This window comes from Balaenoptera acutorostrata, chromosome 13 (assembly GCF_949987535.1).
Source record: "Balaenoptera acutorostrata chromosome 13, mBalAcu1.1, whole genome shotgun sequence".
Classification (NCBI taxonomy): domain Eukaryota; kingdom Metazoa; phylum Chordata; class Mammalia; order Artiodactyla; family Balaenopteridae; genus Balaenoptera; species Balaenoptera acutorostrata.
Genome location: NC_080076.1, coordinates 24,194,341 through 24,214,836, shown reverse-complemented (window position 1 = coordinate 24,214,836; position 20,496 = coordinate 24,194,341). Strand labels below are relative to the sequence as shown.

General features: G+C 45.0%; 1 protein-coding gene across 2 annotated transcripts in view; it reads left to right on the top strand.

The window, feature by feature from the left end:
• The first annotated feature begins 599 nt into the window (after positions 1 to 599).
• MAPK4 (mitogen-activated protein kinase 4) overlaps positions 600 to 20,496 on the top strand; it is a 169,547-nt gene continuing 149,650 nt past the window's right edge. The window contains exon 1 of one of the 2 annotated variants that reach the window (XM_028162612.2): positions 600 to 666. The gene's annotated coding sequence lies outside the window, so the exon portion shown is untranslated. The remainder of the gene's footprint in view (positions 667 to 20,496) is intronic. The other variant, XM_057527386.1, reaches the window with a different exon arrangement.

Genomic DNA, 20,496 nt, shown 5'->3' with positions numbered 1-20,496 from the left:
GGGCGGACCCGGCAGAGGCCGGGGTTTCGGCCGGGGAGCAGGAGCACTCCGCTTCCCACCGCCCCATCCCTCCCGGGCAGAGCCCGAGGGGTCCCCTCCCGTGGGCAGGAGTGAGGACGAGCTTCAAAGGTGAGGGAGGACTCTGGGGAGCCTGCGCCCAGGCTGGAAGGCCAGGCTACCCCGGGACCTGGGCTAGACTCAGAAAACGCGGGCGCCCGGCACCCCAGGTGAGGTTGCCTCCGAGGGGGCTGGGTCGGAGAAGGCCCGTCTACACTGCACGCGCTCGGCTCCGGAACAGCGCGGCCGAGCGGCCCGGGGCTGCAGGAGAAGGAAGCGGGGCGCGCGGGGGAGGCAGCCCCACCCCTGCCGCCAAAGGCCGGGCTCCCCCGCGCCCGCCGCCGCAGCAGGTGGGGGCCCGGCGGGCCGGGGGCGGGGCCCGGCTCGGGGCGGAGCCTCAGCGGCGAGCACTGGGAGGTGCGGGCGCGGGTTGGGGCCGGAGCCGCAGCCGGAGCCGGAGCAGGAGCCGCGAGCCGGGCTGTCCCGGCGCCCGCCGGAGCTTGCAGCGCGCCGGGGCTGGGACCGGCCGAGCCGAGCGCGCCGGCGCCGCGACCGCAGACAAAGGCGCCGCTCGCTCCCGGGCCGCCGCGCTCTCGGGCTCTGCTTTGGGTAAGTGGCTCCCCCTTTGCTTTCTTTCTTCTCCCGGCTGCCTGCTCCTCTCGGAGTTCCACGGGCTCCGGAGAAGCTGGAGAGAAAGGAAGAAATGATACTTCCCCTCTCTCTCTGCAGCCCCATTTCACCTTAAAAAAAAAAAAAATCCTAAACAAAACCCCCAGCAAATTTCACACTAGCGAGTTTCCGAGAGGTGGGACGTCTCCCGTGGGATCGACTCGGCCGCCCTCTGTGACCCCTTGCTCCGCCGACTGCGCGCGCCTGTGTAGACCCTGGATCGGCGATTTGGATGTGAATGTTACCGCTGGGCTCCCCCGGGGCGGGAGGTGTAGGGGAAGAGGCTACAGGGACCGGACGCCGCGAGGGGACCCCATCCCCAAGGACAGTTTGGTGCGTTTTGGGGCGCCGAGGGGCTGTTCGCACTGCCAGTTCAGATTCGGATCTCGGTGATGGGGTCTGCCCCAGTGCTCTAGCATCCTCCCCTCCAGCCTCCTTCCCGTCTTTTTCAAGGGTTAATATAGCGCCCCCTACGCCCCACCCCACCGAGGCTCACACTCTGCCCCTTCGCGGCCCCAGGGAGGAGGCTCGGGGAGCCCGAGAGAGCGGGGAGGGAGGGAGCTCCGCCGCTTTTCCCGCTGGGTAACCTCAAACCCCAATCTGCGGGGAGAGCGGGCGGCTACGGGCGGAGAATCGGGTTTGACATCACAGCGCGGTCCCGGGCGGGCTCCCCCAGCCTCTTCCCCGGCTGCTCTCCATCAGAAAAGCAATCGGAAGCCCGGCTGGCTTTTTTGCTTTTGTTCTGCCTGTAACTCTCCGGAATCCGGGGAGAAGCCGGGGCGGGCGGATGCCCCGGGAAGGGGACCCTGGCGGAAGCTCCAGGTGCAACCCCAAAGTGACAACTGGAGGCGGCGGCTGTTTCCCGCCCCTGGGTGGGGAAGATATTCCGATCGCTAATCAATGCTCGGGATCTGGCAGTGGGTCCGCTGCTTGCTAAAGAGCGGGGTGTCCGCCGCGGCCGCGCGCCGTCACGCGCCTCTCCAGCACTCTCGAAAACGCTACCTCGAGACGCGCATTTCCATTCATGGATCTGTGCCTGGGACTTGATTAATGTCACCTCTGCCCAGGTTCTCTAAGGAGTGAGTGTCTGCTTCTATTCAATTTAATAGCCATTTATAGGGGCCTACTATGTGCAAGGCAGCAACCCTACGATTATCTTAATTTAAAAGATATTTATGGAGCACCTACCCTGTGCAAAACAGATGTGTTACAAACTTTTCAGTTTAGAGGATTTTTATTGAGTACTTACAGTGTTCGAAGTACCTGTGCTCTGACCTTATTTTAATAGATATTTACTGAGCATCTACTGAGTACAAGCTGGGTTTTTTTCCCCGCTTTTTTTCTGAAGGTTTGCCCAGTGTATCTTTTGAGGGAGGGGATATGGAGGCAAGGAAGCCAGAATATGTCTTCGAACCCTTCAATTCCTTTAGTAACCTGCATTTTAACCTTTCCAGACAGCTTGTTGTGTGGTTTAGGAAGAGCTGGTCTTCTACACTACAGCTTGAGGGTTTCTCACAGGGGAGCAGGGCAGAATAATGAAAAGGCTACTCTGGGACCTCTTTCCAATTCGGTTTCCTCACATTGAAAAAAAAAAAAGGGAAGCAGTTTCTTTGTGCAAAGCACCATGCTAGGGCTAGTTATTGCAGGGAATCAAAGGTTAATGAGGCAAAGCCTTGACACTCAAAGGGTGGAGAGTCTGTGGTAGGAACAGAAAGACAGACAAAAGACAATCAATTAAACCAGGAGGGCGGGGGGTTGGGGACATGAAGATAGGGCCCGCATGGACCTGCCAGCCGCTAGCTCCAAACTGGTGACTGGGTTGAGAGTGGCTTTAAAATCCCATCATTGTGGTGTCTGGGGACCTACGGGCAAAATCAAATGGTCTGAGGGTCCTACCTACTAAGAGATTAGATGACTATTACTCTGATACTCCTGGGATCCTGAGACATGCTGGAATATCCAGATTGGCAAGAAAACCATGGGTCCTCAGCCTCTTGACAAATAGTTGTTATATATAGGCTGTTATCAAGGAAATGTAGTCTAGTTGGTAGGATTGTAGTCTAGTAGTTCTTCAGATAAACCCGTAAACTGACTGCTTGGGCAGCGTACATGAAAAGCCAGGAGCAAATTCCTCCCAGAATTGAATGTCGAAAACAAAATTCTGTCCTCATGGAATTGTGCCTTTCCTTTCATCAGACGGCGAGAACTTGCTCTATGTCTAGTATGGTTATCTTTTTAACTTGGCCTCCATCAATTCCTAGTAAGTGCTTTATCCTAGCTTCTTGGTACAACGATCTTTTTCTTCCCAATTTATTTCTGATCTCCCTTAAAATTTTTTTTCTTTTAAATACTGCACTGTGTTATTTTTTTGTTATGAACCTGAAAGCTCCCCTCAAGTCTTTTCTGGAAGTAGCCCCATTATGAAAGATACCTAGGAAATATGGTAAGCACTAGATGAATGACTTGGAGGCCCTGTACGTATAAGAAGAGGGAGGGAAAAAAGGCCAAAATCAGGAATGTACAGAGAAAACATAAAGTGGCCTTGCAAGATGGAACAGGATTCAGATAGGAAAAGAAGACGAACAAAGACCTCCCTCCCAAATTGAGGAAAAGGTTGTAAGCGAAAGTGTGATGGAAAACAAACCATCTTTAGAGCACTTTAGGAATTTGATAGCTATTCATCTGGAAGAGTTTCCATTCATTCAACAAAGAAGCACTGCCCGAGTATTTAACTCTGTGTCCACGACTTTGCTAGGTGTCAGGTAGGGGCTTCACCCAGCACAGTCTGGGGTTCACTGTGATTCCCACAGCTGGTGAGGACCCTTGTCTCCTGTTCCAGCTGCAGGGATAGCACTGCATCCCTACCATTCTTTGAAACATTCCTAGAGTTTTTTCACCTGAGCTGAACTGTATTGTAATCTTCTTCAAGGCCAAGAATGTGACTTTGGTTTTTTCCCCTGCATCCTTCCCTGTCTACAGGATCCTACATAGTCTGTAGAGTAGGTGACATTTATTCCAGAACCCTGGATTGCCCATTCCTTCCCCCTTTCCCTACCTCGTCAGGGCCTGGCCTCTCTTCCTTTCCACCACTTTCAGCTGCCCAAAGCCTTTCACTGTATAAAAACGAGGGGCAAAACCAATATGTCATCAGTCACTTTCTATTGAATATGAATGTAGGTCACTGTTCTCTCTTCCAGGGGTCCTTGCACTTTAAGCCTCATTATGGAAGGGAAGGCTTTGTCCACCGTGAGAAGATTTCAGGCATAGACAAGTGGGTATTGGAGGTACCTGGGTAGGCGAAGCGCCTTTCCTGGTGCTCCTGAAATTATGCTACCACCTCCTCACGTAGGCCCTCTTGACAAGGGTCTCTGCAGTGCCACAGTCCATAAAAGTCTGGAGCCTTCATTGCTTCTTACCGTAGCATGGTGGTTGAGGTCAGAGAGCAGCTCTGCCTGACCTCCCTGTCAACCTGGCCTTCACTCGCTCTGTTCTTTAAACATTAATCATTTTCTAGACAGAATCCTTGCTTCCTTCCCTACAGGTGCCATTATTTTAAGGCTGGGATTCTCAACCTGGGCACTCTTGGTGTTGTGGGCTGGATAATTCTTCGTCGTGGGGAGCTGACCTGTGCATTGTAGAATGTTTAGCAGCAGCCCTGGCCTCTACCCACTAGATGCCAGTAGCACCCCACACCCCCTCCCCAAGTTGTGACAATGAGAAGTGCCCCCAGTTATTGCCAGATGTCCCCTGGGGAGCAGAGTCACCCCTGATTGTGAACAGCTGTTCTGAGGGGTTCTGGTTGTTCTATATCGTGCTGTGTAACCATTCCCACTTTTCTGGGAGAGGGCTTCTTTAATGTAACTTGGTTGGCAAGACAGGTGACTTGGTAAGTGTGTACTATACATTGTGGAATTTCCGTATGAATAATTTCATAAATCAGAATAAACATCCTTTGTCAGGACACATATCCTAATCTGGTCATCACAATAAATCAATCTTTGGAGACAAAACAACAATCACCACCACAACCCTCCCACGCCCCCCCCCCCCAAAAAAACCAAACCTCTCAAATTCATCCCCTAGCATGTGTTTGATTTATATACTAGGAATGCAGGTAGTAGGACCACCATTGGCAACCAGGATTACCCACAGGGTCATGCCCAGCCCACTGGGCAGCAGTGGGGGAGGGAAGTAGGCGAGGATCCGGTTCTGAGGAGTCCTCTTTAAGAAAAAGACAAAATAACCAGGTGAACGTGTGGTTGCTAGAGCCCCTCCCCAGCGTTGGGAGGGGTTCTGAGGTTTCAGTTTCACTTGCTTCAGGTGAAGCTGCCTCTGGGCATCGTTTTGAGGAGTGACAGCACAGCTGTGGCTTCAGGAACGGGAAAGTGGAGGCTTTCTTCTACCCATGACTGGCAAGAGCTGAGAGAAGCTTCTCAAAGACTTGACTTCAGTAGAGCGCAGGGATCAAAATAGAATCGTTAAATACAGGGTAGCTGGTACTTCTGTTAATATCCGCCTTCAGAAGTAGAACTTTCATAGCGCCAGCATCATCACCTTCTTCGCAGGATGGAACAAGGGGCATGGTTAGTTCAAGTTTAGCAGCAGGATCCTTGAGTTCTTCTAGTGGATGGAAGTAACTTAATGAACCTTGTAAGAGTGATGTTGGCCTAGTGCCCAAGTTATTGCTTCCAAAAGCGAGTGAAACTCTTTTTCAAGTCACTGTAATGGTATTGGAAAAGTGTACAGATTTCATTGATTCAAACTTCTATTTTGGAATACTCAAGCGTGGGGTGAGACTTTTCCTTTCATTGAAACAGGCCAGATAGGAAATACCTTTTGCGGGCAGGGTGGGCAACTAACTCAAGTACTCAAAGACTTAAAATAATAAAACAACCAAACAAAAGGCCTCTATATTTCAGACTTTTCATTCATTCACAATCTTTTTCCTTAGTCTAAACGGACCTATTTTCAAGGAGGAAGAGAAGGTGCTATGATTAGTATCTAAATGTGCCTGCTGTGCGTGAAACTGATCAGCCAATATGCCATTGTCTAGATTTAACAAAAATAAAGACTCTCTATTGGAAAATTTGCTGTAGGAGGGATTCTTTAAAAAATTAGTAGTTTTCCATTTGTCTTTAGAGTGATTTGATTTTTATAAAACTTTTCAAGCGTCGAGATCAATTTGGAGATTTGGGATCAAATCTACACGTCATCACAGAGCTTAGACCTGCAAGGGATCTTGGGAATCAGTGACCAGCTCTCCTTGCCCCATTGTGTAAATGGGGAAACTGAGGCTGAGAGAAGTTAGGTGGTTTGCACAGAGGTCAGTGCTGAGGCTGGGCTAGGAGTCTGGAGTTTGTCCTGTTCCCTTTGATACTCATGCCACCGGGGTACCTTTCCATCTTTCCAGGTGAATATTGGTGGAGGAAGAACCAGGAGGAAAAAGAGTTTGATAACTTGTCTCCTTTCCAGGTCATCTAATCCTGATATAACTAATCATTGATTCAGACTGATTACATCTATGCCCAAGGTGTGTGTGCATACAGGTAGCACTGAGGGAAAACTGGGACAGTTAGATTAGTGGCATGAGATTATTTTATAAAACTTTCTATGTACAGCACGGTGACTATAGTTACCAATACTGTATTGTATATTTGAAAGTTGCTAAGAGAGTAGATCTTAAAAGTTCTCATCACAAGAAGAAAATTGTAACTATGTGTGGCGATGACTTACTGTGGTGATCATTTTGCGATATACATACAAATATAGAATCATTGTTTTATACCTGAAACTAATATAATGTAATATGTCAGTTATATCTCAATAAAAATTTTGAAAAAATTATTTTAACTTCCTTTAATGTTCTTTTATATTGTTTTTACAGTAAATAGTTAGAATGAAACATTTCTTTCCCTATTTGGGAAAGTAATACAGATTCATTATTGAAAGTAGCAAGATGAATGAAAATAATCATTCTACCTGTGATTGATCTGATCATATTGTGCTATGCTTATTTTTAGTGTTTTTTTCTCAGCTCATTTTAAAACACAATTCAGATCATACTGTACATATAATTTTAACTTTTTATCTTGCTTTTTTCAGCTAATATTATAACAAACAATTTCCATGTTATTACAAACTCTTTGTAAACATAATTTTTAATGACTACATAATTCAGTACTTTGGAAGCCTGTTAACTTATCACAATATTTTGTTACTAGTGGACATTATTTGCTCCCAATTTCTGACTACTGTGTCATTGCAGTGCATAGTTTTGTGCCTATACTCTTCTACAATTCGGATTGTTTTCTTAGTAAACATTCCCAGATAGTGAAATTACTCTACCAAGTGTGGAAAACACCATGTTAATAAATTGCTTTCTAGAACTGGAAATGATTTCACCACATCATTGACAACATAGGGTCTTTTATTTTTTTAATTATTTATTTAAGATGGAAAATATGTCATGGTTGTTTTCATTTTGGTTACCAACATGGCTAAACATGTCTCTGTCGGATTGTTACCCTGTTTGTATTTTTTGTTAATTATCTATTTACCCTCCCTCCCCCACATGGATATTTTATGAAGAGTTCCATCTAACCCTACTGTTCCACAATTCCAATACTTCAAGGGCTGTGTTTCAGGCTGAGCTCTCTTTGTCGCAGTGATGGAGCTGCCTGTTCCGTTCCTGAAGCGAGCTCGGGTGGACGGGGAGCTCCGTCCCCTTGGTACCAGGCAGCATACAGTGAGTACTTATTCAGTGCTTCCCAGGCATTAATTCTCAATCCTTACCTTGTGAAGTGGGTACTGTTTTACTATATGAGGAGAGTGAAGCACAGAAAGGTAAAATAACCATGGTCACATATACTTTTAAAAAGGTTCTGATCACCAGTTCCAGTGTATGTGGCGTTTTCCCCACACATCCGAGCAATTCTCTGTGACACCAGCTGGGTGTCCTATGATTCAACCCAATTCTGACACTCTGTACCTGAGATAGCGTCAGATCCCACAGGTTAAGGGCTCAGAACCACAGGGCTGCCCTCCAGTTCCAGTCGCAAGCTGGGTTGTCACCTGTGCTTCTGTCCAACTGGCTATAAATCATAACTCCCTCCTTGGGTTCAATTAATTTGCTGGAGTGGTCACAGACTCAGGAAAACCCATTTACTCACTAGATTGCTGGTTTATGACAAAGGATATTAAAGGATACAAATCAATAGTCAGATGTAGAGATACCCAGGGCGAGGACCCGAACAAAGGAGGTTCTGTCCTCGTGGAGTTTGGGGCCCAGCACGGTGGCATGTGGAAGCGTTCTTTTTCTCCAACCTGGAAGCCCTCTGAACCCCTTCTTTTGGATTTTTATGGAGGCTTCCTTACAAAGGCATGATTGATCAAATCATTGGCCATTGGCAATTGATTCAACCTCCAGCTCCTTGCCCCAACCTGGAAATCAGGGGGTGGGACTGAAAGTTCCATCCCTCTTTCCATGGTTGGTTCCCCTGGCAACCAACCCCCATCCCTGTGTACTTTCCAAAAGCCACTTCATTAATATAAACCCAGGTGTGGTGGAGTGGGGCTTGTTATGGATACCAAGACACCCATTTCACCTTTTCGGCTCTAGAGCAATTTCAGGAACTGAGGACGAGAGACCAAATATTATAACAAAAGATATTGCCATTGCACTTATCGCTTAGGAAATTCCAAGGGTTTTGGGAGCTGTGATGTGAAGACCATATATATGAGAAACATATTTTGTTCATCTGAATGGCCAAATACATATTTCTTATAAATCACAATATTGCAACTTTTAACCACTGTCGTACTACCTCTGGATCTTTGCTAAAGTGACCTGCCTCAGTTGTGTAGTTGGTCTTCGAGGGAGCTGGGCTTAGGAAAATTAGCAACTTCCTCTGAACTCTATTGCCTGTTGCTGGGAGAACTTTGGGGTATAAGGTAATTTTGCTACCTTGAACTTATTGCTAACTTTTATATCTCTTAGCCTCTCTTCTGTTTTTCCATCCTTTTTATATCTCCTAGCTACATCTGGTCGTTTTTCTGACCTATCTTCTAAGTCCCACCATGTCTCTTCAACTGTATGTAATCTGCAGTTAAATCCATCTGTTTCTTTCTTAATTTCAGTTACTGAATTTCAGTTCTAGAATTTTTAGCTCTTTTTCAAATCTTTAATGTTACTTTATATAGTCCTGGTTCCTTGTTCTGAAATTTTTAAGCCCAACTTCTATCTCCATAAGCATAGCAACTATAGTTGTCTTACATTCTGTGTCTGATAATTTTTCCATCTGGGATGTGTCTGTTTCTTCTGTTTGTTGTTTGTCCAGATTCTCATGTTGGTTCATATTTATGTCATCATATGTCCTCGTGTGCCTTGTTGTCTTTGAATGTGTGTTAGATATTGTTTTGAAAAAAAATTTGTATGAATGCCATGTCTCATCAATTAAGAAATACATTTTTTCACATTTTAATCTCTGAAATTCAGACGTGGTTTACAATTGATCGAGACGTACACTTATAGTTGGTAGCATTTTTTTCTTTTAATTGGCTCGTACCTAAAAAAAATAGTGCATAATACAATTAGCAATACTGAAGGTTGATGAAATGAAATAATTTAAGGCTTTGAAGGATGATAAACATGACAAGAGTTCTAGAGAGCCTCTTAAATAGCCTCTGCGGGCCTTTTGGATACCAGCAATCCCACATCAATTTGAGCACTTGAGATTTTCTAGCCCATCCAGATGACAGGAAGCCAGACTAGTTTATTTTTTGTTTTCTCTTACTAAAAACAGGGCCTAGCTCTTTGAGGTCCCAACCACAGGTGTGAAGTGGCTTACCAGGCTTTAACCTTAGGGATGCCTTGGGTCCCTGACCCCGTCAGGCTGTGCAAAGTGCTACTCAGCTTCCCAACTTTCTCTTCCTGGTTGACAGATTCCCCCCAACTGGGTAAGCGTGGCTCCTAAGACCTAGGGCCACATCTAGGGATCTTCTCCCAGATCTTAAGCCTGAATCCCCCTCCCTCATAAGCTCTTTGGTGCTTTTAGGAAGAAGTTTTAAAAATATTTCATCTGGGTTTCTTTGTTGTGTTTGCTGGGAAAGTTGGTTCTAATTATGCAATTTATCACTGCCGGAAGGAGGCAGTAGTGAATCTGATCTATCTTAGAGCCCGACAGAAGAGCGTGAAATACCAGCAGCTCTTTGCCAGCTCATGACTAGAGAACTTTCTCCCTCCACTCCTCATATGTCATCCGGGTTGCAGCCGGAAAGTGGAAGTTGGGATGAATACATTTCTACAAACTGGACATAGCTAAATATAGATATATTTCCCTATATAAAAGAGACTAATTCCTCAGGTTTTTCCTAATAAGGCGGGTGACGTAGCAGAGAGAGCAGTTGCAGGAGTGGTATCTGGAGACCCATCCATCATCCGTCTCCATCTGGTCTCTTCCTTCTCATCTGTGCTGTCCTGCAGAAAGATGGGGATTTAGGACCAAGGAACCTGATGAGGGAGCAAGATGCTCTTTATTCCAGCAACCGTTGAGAAGTAAAAAAAAGTAGACCATATTTTAGCTAGGTAAGATTTCTTCCATTCATTGTGGGCCCCCGACATTTCCACTGGGAGAGCTGAATTTCTCACCCGTGGCCGAGGCTATTCCTTGTGGAGACTAAACTATTGTGTCCACAAGCCTCAGGGTGGCCTTTCCAGGGGACTCTTCTTAAATCTTATTTTTCAAAAGAAGATTCCTTTCTGGCTTTTCAAAGACATATGCTTACCTATGTGTTCTCAAAATCAGCAGCCAAATGTATTTTCCCCCTGCCTTGTTCCAATTCTCATAGATGTTTTCCCACCAGCTTTCATGAAGCCAGAGAAATTTACAATGAGAAAAAGGTTGAGTGTTGAGTTTGAAAAGGTTGGGCAAAGGGGCACAGAATGGCGGGAAGCCCTCCCTCCCACCTTACCAGAGCCTCCATTGGATTTTTTTTTGGTGGTGGGGGGCCCTTATTTTTATTTGGGGCTCTTATTTTTATTTTCTCCCTGGAAACCTCAGAGCTGTCCTCTCAGAAAATTGCTATCTGCCCAGGGAACTGCAGATCCACTGTCACCCTTCAGGAGTGTAGCCACTGGGTAAAGTGAAGGAAGGTATGGTAGCAAGGATCTCTCTCTCTAGAAAGGGCTTGTTTGGGAGGGATATCCCCACCAACTTTTTGGAGACCACCTCATACCTTTTATGTATTCCATGATGATTTCTCCATCTTATTTTTATTTTTATTTAATTTTACAATATTTCACACATAGGAAAGACTACATATAACTTAGTCCATCTATTGCTAGAAATGGAAATCCTCCAATTAGGTTTTAATAATTGTCCTTAAAGGAACAAATCTGTCATTCCACTCCCAGGTGGTTCTAGTTTGTGACTGATACCTTTGGAAGAAATGATTAATGACTTAATTTTGAAGAAGCAAATTTTCTATTCTCCCAGAAAATGTACCTTTCCATGATTATTTTTGGAGGCAGAATTACTAGAAAGCCCCACCAGCCATAAGAATTTATGAACCATGATGTCTGAAAACTCTTCAGCCTGAAAGGAAGTAAATTAATTCCTCCAGTGTGATTCACTTTAGGTACAAGCCAAATTCCTCAATTTATCCGTAAGTTAGGCTCTTCAGCTGATTTTTCTAAAGAGGCATAATTATTTTGACATCAAGGCCATTTTCTATATTTCTATCATCAAATTTTCCATTGATTTGAATTTGAGGTTTTTCCCAGCCATTGTGAGACCATTTTGTCTGCTAATAAGAGATAATATGCTGTGATTTCACTAACATGTGTGAGAACCACAGGGAGTTCAGACAAGGTTAGCTGAGCAATTTCTGTATTTGTCATAGAGACCAGGGCATTGCGTTCAGGATGTGGTGGCAATGGCACTTTTTACCAAATAGTCAGAACTCTTTAAAAGACTCGCAACTGTAAAGTATGGTAGCTCTTTCAACAGAAATAAAAGGGAGAGAGAAATTCAGAAATCTGAAATGATTTTATTTGTAGGAGGAAGATAAGGAAGGTGATTGCAGTAAACCACTTAGAAGAGGAGGTGAGAACTATATAACAATGGAGTAACTACAGTGACTGAGCTTTCCAGATCCGAGGAGAGACAATGAAAAATGTCTTGATCAATTACTATAACAACCCACCCATCTGCTGTGTAATAAAGCCAGTGAAATATGGGCCATCAAAATGACAGGGAGAACTTTAGGATATACAGAGTAAGGAGAGAGACAGTTTTTTTTACATTGTGAGTGAGAATACGTCTGGTAAATAGTTCTGGGCATGTCGTGACCTGAATAACTGTCATTTTCCTATACCTTACCATTTTCTTGAGCTGAATGGAGACTAAAGACAAAAGGCTCAGGTCCTTATTAATTTTGTTAGGTCTCTAGATGAAGGATGATAGGGAATATGAGTCCAATAGGAAAATGCTCTTAGTTTATGAAAGTATTTTAGTTACAAACTTGATGTCTCATTTCTAAATTTTTGTGCATGCTTTCATTCTTCAAGAGTTATTCAGTGAGTTTGTTAATCCTGTAAACCCCCTTTTTATGAGCAGTCTTTGAAAGTGAACCTGAAATACATTTATGGAACAAGAGGAGGTTAAAAAAAATCCTTTGGCTTCTCTCTTCAATATATTCAGAAGCAGATCCCCAGAACCAAAGATTTATCTATAGATTTATCTATATTTAACAGCTGACTTTTCTTTTTATTTCACCAACAAACAATACAGTGTTTTTGCTTTGCACTCCTGAATTGAGGATTTGGCTTCCATAATGTATTAAATAACCTTCTTGTCTTCTGTTCCACCTTTCCTATTGGTAAGAAATAATAAGAACATTATTATTTAATTATCACCACTAGAAGCAATGTCAGATTTCAGTAATCTAAAACTATATTGCCTTAAACTGAGATTATTTGAAATAAGATCTTTCCTCTCCAGTAATGGATACCTAGAAAAGGAGGTGTATAGCTATAGACACTGGGGGGAGATACAGGAACATATACACATACAGTTATGATTACGGGGTAACCATAAGCTTTGTTTCTGGAAGGACACATAAGACATTGTGAGTAGTGGTAAAGTAAGAAGTAACTGGGTATTGAGGCGAGGGAAAGGATTTTTTATTTTATACCTTTCCATACTATTTCATTTTTAAAATAAGCACATATTTTAATTTAATAAGTAAATAAGGGGAAAAATTAAGTTCAGAACTAGAAGCCAAGTTGGGTGTTCCTTGAACCCTGATAGAATGAACTTTACCATTTATTTTGGACATTAAAAAAAATACTCCAAGCTGCCTCCTCACTGGATTCATGCTGTAGCATCTATCATTCTGTCTTAAATCATGGTTAGATGTATAACTGTTTTCCTCATTAATTTTTATCACCATAGGCTGTCTCTCTTCTTTCTGTAGCCTTACTGTGTCTAGTCCATTATGGTGCATATATTAGTTCCTTAATCTTTGTTTTATGGAATTGGATACTCAAGGTACTTTCTCCCAAATAATCATTTCTAGGAAAACAAAGTAATAAACGTAGCCATTTCCACAAGACTAATATCATTGTCCACAAGAGAATTCAAACCACATAATGTCTGAGCTGGAAGAAAACTATCTTTGCGTGTATTTATTCTCTTGTTTTAGAAATGAGGAGGCTGAAGATCATATCACTTGCTCAAGATCACACAGGGAATGAGAGGTGACTTGATACTCAGAGCCCGGATCTCTTCCAGCCCAGCCCTCCTCCTGCTGCAACAATCATTACAGACAATCATTCTGTTGGTCAGCAGGCATTTAGATGAATGGTCAATGCTGGCAAAAGATAGGTCACACTCAATTAAAACAGCAACCGTGAAGAGGTAACTTCAAAAAGAAGAGGAGGTATTGAGCTGATTTTTTTCCAAGTTTTAATGAACCATTTTGCAGATTTACCTCCTTTTAAAGCAAATTTGCTATATAAACGTCAGCATTTCCACAAAATGATTGACAGTAGGAATCTTTTAGATGACAAGTATCCTAACCATGAGCGTCCGATAGAGTCAAGTCGCCCTCACTTGTTGGGCAAATCTAGGCGCAGAGTATCAAAGCTGTGAAATGAGGAATTAATAGTGTTTTCTATCTTACCTGTTGGCTTTTTAAAACGGGAGCCATGTCTGGCCTGGTGAGTAAGCCACCTGTCAGCAAGGAGCGATGAGCCCTCCAATTCCTAAATTCACCCCTGGGCACCTGAGCGCTCAAAAGCCATTCCCAGTGTTCCAACATGCCGAGAAGGGAGCTGGAAAGACTTTTTTTTGTCTGACACTACGCAAAGGAGAAACAGAAGGAGAAATTCCAAAGAGGGAGACAGTACCAAAAGTGTAAGGACTGGGGGAGCCCTGAGCATCGTATTCACTAATGAGGAGGCAGAATGCCATTTTTCTGAAATATGTCCTTTTTGTGCCACTCCCTGTTGGATTCCTACCATCCTAGAAGGCAGTAGCTCCAATAGGCATAGCTGTAAAAGGTACATCTTTTAAAAATTTAATTCAGTTCAACAAATATTTAAGGTAGGTGCTGTAGGAGAGTTACAGTAAAAATAGCAGAAGCCCGGCCCAGTTCTTCTGGAGCTTGGGGTCTGTGCTGCGCTTTCCAAACTTGTCTGCATGTTGGAATCATCTAGGGACCTTCAAAAAACACTGCTGTCTGTGTCCAGGCCACCATCCCTGAGCGAGCTTGTGCTCCAGTTGGTTTGGGATGTGGCCTGAGGTTTGGAATAGTTTAAAAGATAATTCTAGAGTGCAGACAAATTTGGGAACCAATGGTCTATGGAGTGGTTCTCAACCTTGACTGTATTAGAATCACCTAGACTGTATATGTAGGTGTGCAAGTATGTGTATATATGTGCATATGTGTATGTATGTATATGTATATATACATAAGTATGCATGTGTATATAAGCATAAGCACGTATGTGTATACAAATGCATGTGTGTATTATGCATGTGCATATACTCACATGCATAATATACACATGCATATGCATACATGCCCAGCCTCCAGCCTTAGAGACTCTGATTTACGTGGTTTGAGGTGGGGTAGTCCCCACCTCAATACTATTTCAATACTATTTAAAACCATGGTTCCCCAAATTGGAGTTTTAAAAATGCTGATGCCTGAGTCCCACTCCAGACATTCTGGTTTAATTGGTCTGGGGTCTGGTCTAGGCATCAGAATCTTTTCAAAGCCCCCCGTGTGATTCTAATATGCAGCCAAGGTTGTGATCCACTGGGTTAGTGAGCGAGACCGGGCTACCTTGTGCATAGTAGGTTCTCCAGAAAAATGATTAACTATGGAATGAAAACTAGGTAGAAGAACTTACAAGAAGAGTCAGTACTAAAAAATTGTACATTCCTGGTTCTTTGGGCGTTTCCCTAGGCTTGAATATGTTATGCAGTGATTTGGGGATGGAGGGGGTGTCAAAACCTAATAAATTCAGCTCACAACCATAGCCTTTGTTGTGGCTACCAGTGAAACTTTCAGCTGAAAGTGACAGCCAAGATCTTCCTAACTGCTCTGTTCCATTATATCTGCTTGTGATGGGCGTGGCAGATCTGCCTGTCATACTCCTGATGTGTCTAACGTTGTGTTTGGAAGAAAAATAACCAGAAACTTGCTCCTGTGAGATCTCGGTGCTCCAGCCCTGCATTTAGCCTGAGGTGAACTCTGTCCCGTGCAGCAAGCATCTGTGAGGGCCCGCCCCCTGCCTGGGGTTTGGGAGAGCTCCCTGGAGCATAGAGCAAAGAGTTGCCTCCTTTCCTTTGTTCCCTAGGTGATTCTTGATTAGTCCAAGTGGTTCAAGGAGGGGAAGTATTTCCGCATCTGGCCCCAGTGAATGCAGCTGCTTTCCGCCTTGGAGAGGCTCCACCACCCTGGAAAGGGGAAAACTGCCAGGCTACCACAGCTGCTTACTGGGCAAAATCTGAACTGCTCCTGTTGGTCTTTGAAGACTCTAGGGCACTGGTTCTGAAACTTGAGTGGATCAGAACCCCCTGGAGTCATGTTAAACTACATATCTCTGGGGCAGCCCCCAGATTTTCTGATTCGGTAGGACTGGGGTGGGACCCAAGAACTTTGCATGTCTAATACCTTCTGGGCAGTACTAACCTGGCTGGTCTGGGGACTATCCCTTGAACACCACTGCTCTAGAAGGAAGGACACAGATGGCACCTGTGTTGTTTAGTAAAAGGATATTACTTGATTGCTGCAAATTTACCTGATGGTCACAAGATCAAGAATTGAAACAACCTCCGACTCTAAGATTGATAGATTAATTGATTGTTTAAATTATGAAACACCTGCTACATGCTAGGTGTCGTGCAAGCTTTGTTGCTATAAGGAAGAGGAAGATGCGGCTACTCACTAAGCAGCTAGTCTGGGGGAGTAGGTGATGCATCACTAAAGGGACCCCTTTGTGCTCTGTAGAGGGAGTGCCCGGGCTTCCATGGGACATACGTGGGCAGGAGGAGTGTGGCTCAGAGCTGGCTTCCAGGAGTAGGTGATTCTGGGGTGGGATCTCGGGGGATGACTAGGGGTTCGGCAGGTGAAGAAGGTGGGGCTGTGTTCCAGGGGCAGCATGAGTGAAGATGAGTGAGCCTGGCACGGGGAGTCACACGTGGTTTAGGGTGACTGATGGGGAGAGAGAGCTTAGTCTGGACAGGCATGCAGACCCCGGATCCCAGGGGCCTGTCCTCCACATGGAGGAGCCTGGGCTGATCCAAAACCCAGGGAGGTCATTGAAGGGTTTTAAGTAGGTGAGTGACACGATCAGATTTGCCTGCAGTTTGGAAAACGGGCTGGAGGGAACATGTACCTGCAGGAGGCACGGGAGACTATCATGGGAGTCCCCCTGGGAGGTGATGAGGCCACAGGGGACATGACCTTTCCATCACCTTGTCCTTGATCACCCTCTGCCTCTGCTCAGTATTTCAAACTTTTCAAAGCCATTTCCAGTGGGCGCATTAACTGGCTTTTTGAGCGTCTGCTGTGTGTGCTTTGGGAGTGGAACCAGGCAATGAGTCTTGTGGCTCCCCGTAAAGATGCTGTGTTTCAAGGAAAATTAAGTTCAAGTGAACATCAAGGGCAACCTTGGAACAGGTGAGCCTCAGAAGTGCAACTGCATGAGGGGCCTGTGTGGAAGGGATTGGGCGTTTCAAACCATTTAGCCTGGGTGAGGTCGGGGAGGGATGGTCTCTCTGCGTGTTGTGTGTCTTTTGTGGAGCTCTGAGTTTTTCCTTTTTGGTTGTAACTGGGAGTCACACTTCCCTCTCCTGCTTTTACCTTGAGCACAGGTTACAAATCCCGGCATAGTCCAGCCCCCTGCTGGCAGCCGCCTTCCCCCACCTCCCCGCCCTTCCATTTGAGGGCTTACCCAGAGCAGTCTCCTAAATTCCTAGTACCCCAAGGTGGCTTGAGTGCTGGGCATTATGGAGAGAAAGGGATTTCCAAAACAGATAAGACCAGTCCATGCCCACCGCAGTTGTGAATGAGTTGTGCGTGTAGAAAACCATGAAGAGGGCTGCAGTGAGCTAGCCCTTGGGTAGAGACAAGTGCAAAAGGGGTTGGGGAGAGGAAGTTCTCATCTGTCCCTGACCCATCTTAAAAAGAATCAACACGGATGGATTCCACTTGTGGTCGGTCCTTCGCACTTCATCTGGTAATGAAAATTTGATTTGTGGTTTCCTCTCATAGGGCTCTTCATCACAGCGTAATCGATCCATCTCCAACAAGTGGCTCTTGAGGAAATCTATTCCGACAGGTCTCATCAGGACCCAGAGAGCCTCCCGGGGGTGTTGGAGGCTCCGTCTCTCCCGTCGTGCCCCTTCCTCCTGCAGGCTGTGGGGTTTCACCATCGGCTGAGTTAGGGGCTCCCTCAGAAGCCTTGAGTGGGCTGCTGCTGGGAGAGGCAGGGGTCACACTGAATAGACTGATGACCAGCGTCAGTGAGCAGTCTGTGCTCTGAGGTAATGGCATCAAGATTTATAGGTCACAGACACCAAGGTGGATTTGCTGCTTCAAACCAACGCGGTGGGTGTGAGAGTCGATTGCAGAATGAGTTGCTGGCAGCCCAACTCAGATTGCAAGAGTGAGTAAGAGCTGAAAGGAATGGGCATGACCCTCTGTTGATGTTTGCCCTCGTTGCTGGACGCTGTCCAGAGACACAACCTGAATGCCTCCGTGACGACTGTCCCAGGCATTTTGCTAGTGACATGTCTGACTGAGATTCTCCTGCTAGAGGGTTGCTAGAAAGGTTTGCCAAATGTCCAAGGGAACTTTCCTCCACCTTTGGCTAGTTAAAACAGAGCTGCTTTTATCCTGATTCCATCTGCTGTTTGTCTCTGAATGAAGCTCGCCATGCGGTGGGTACCATCTTGGAAGGCTGTTCTTGGGTCATTTGAGGGGGCTCTGCCTTCTCTCTCTCTCTCTCTTTCATGTTGTTTACTGCTGACCCTGCTCAATGGACCAGAACTAGAATACAAATTGTTTTATTCTCTAATGACATTGATTGTGCTAGTCAGATGTTTAAGTAAACCTTCAAGGCAGGAACATAAACCGATTACCGAACTTCTTTTCTACCACCCTCTTGCTTTCCATTTTGCCTACCATCATACAATAGCTGTTGTGTAACTGGATGCTTGATTGAGGTGGCTGAATTCCCGTTGGCTCTGAGTCAATTCATTATCCAAACATGTCCGCCTTTATACTGCTCGTGGGGCCTTTAGCCTTATACTGGCCCAGTAGGAATGCTTGATGCATTTATTTTTCACTCTGTGACCAATAAGGGTCATAGTTTGCATATTCATTCTGGGTTCTCTTGTTGTACCAAAATACACTAGTGCTTTTACTTAAAAAGTGAGGAAACAAGATGTATTAATTATCTATTGCTGTGCAACAAATGATTCCACAATTTGAAAGCCTAAAACAGCAAACATTTATTATCTTACAGTTGCTATGGGTCAGGAATTTGGAAGCGGTGTGGCTGGGTGGTTCTAGATTAGGGTCTCTCATGAGGTTGAAGTCAAGATGTTGGCTGGGGTTACAGACATCTGAAGACTTACCTTGGGTGGGAGGGTCTGCTTCCAAGTTCACTCATGGCTGTTGGCTAGCGGCCTCAGTTCCTCTCTGGAGAGGTCCACACAACATCGCACCTGCCTACCCCAGAGCAAGTGATCCAAGAGAGAGCAGCCAGGAAGCTGCATTGCCTTTTATGACTTAGACTGAAATTGCATAGTGTCATTCCCATTTTCTTCCTATTCATTAGAAGTAAGTCACTAGGTCCAGCCTACACCCAAGGGGAAGGGGAATTATGCTCTACCTTTTGAAGGGAGTGTCAGATAACTTTTGAACATGTTTTAAATCCATCACATTAAGTATGGTTCCTGGGTCTGACCAAATGGATGAGCAGAGATGGCTGAGTCCATCCTCTGCTAAGAACTCACTTCTTCCTGTGGGTGACTTGGCACCTGCTCTAGGGAACTCCATGAGCTGTTGAGGGTGGAAGATGGTTGGGATGCCCAGGTGTAGAATTTAGAGTTACTCTGATAACAGTTATTGACTAGGAGATATATCAGTACAGTCACTGCAGGCAAGTATACTTCTATATATTCTTGGGAATAGGAAACTCATTTTTCATTTTTTATTTAATCTACTTTTGGGATTGTGGCCGGGGTGGTGGTGGGGGTTCTGTTTATATGTCATTGCCACCTGGTGGTGAAACCCTCAAATTGCAGGGTTTTTTTGAGATACACATATATCTTTTTAAATATTTCAATTTGAAAAGATAAAGCTACGAAATGACCGCTGGTAGAAAATTTGCATCATACCTTTCAAAGCTCATTTAACATACTCTACCTCATTTGGTTACTACAAGAAGTCTGTAAAGTAAGTAGAACAGATGTTATTATTTATCTCCATGTTACAGATGGGAATCAGGCAGAAGAGACTGAATGCCTTGCCCAAAGTATGGACTAAGTCAGAAGTGAGAGCTGGAACTTAGGCCTCCAAGTCTACACCAGCAGAGCTTTCCTGGCATCCCATTAGGTGTAGCCCCTACATGAAGGTGGTAGATGCTTCCAAAGAGTGTTTATCAAGTGAAGTGGGAAGTAGAGCACATGAAAGACATTGAACTTCCCAAGACTGCTGCTGAATACAAGACTTCAGTCATTTGCTGCACAGAAGGGTTTGCAATTCTCTGTCTACATGGCTGATGATGTCATTTGTGTCAGGATTTCTGAGTGTTCTTTTCTGTGGTAGAATGAAGAGACACTGCTGTTTCTGTTATTTACTGCTGTATAACAAACCACCCCAAAACTTGGTGTCTTAACACAACAGTGACTTATCATTTCTCATAGTTGTGTAATTTGGGCAGCACTTGGCTGGGTGATGCTTCTGCTCTATGTGGCATCATATGGGATCACTCATTGGCTGCTCTCAGCTGCTGACTGAGTTGGGCTGGGCCGGAAGGTCCAAGAAGGCTTTCCTCACATGTCTCACACCTCGCGTTCCTCCGTGTGATCGCTGTATCTGGCTCGGGCTTCCTCACAGCATGGTGGTCTCAAGGCAGCCAGACTTCTTATATAGAGGCTGGCTTCTGAGGGAGTAAGCAGCAGTTGCCAGTTCTCTTAAGATCCGGGCTCCAGAGTCCCAGAATGAGCATCATTTCTACCACTTCCTGTT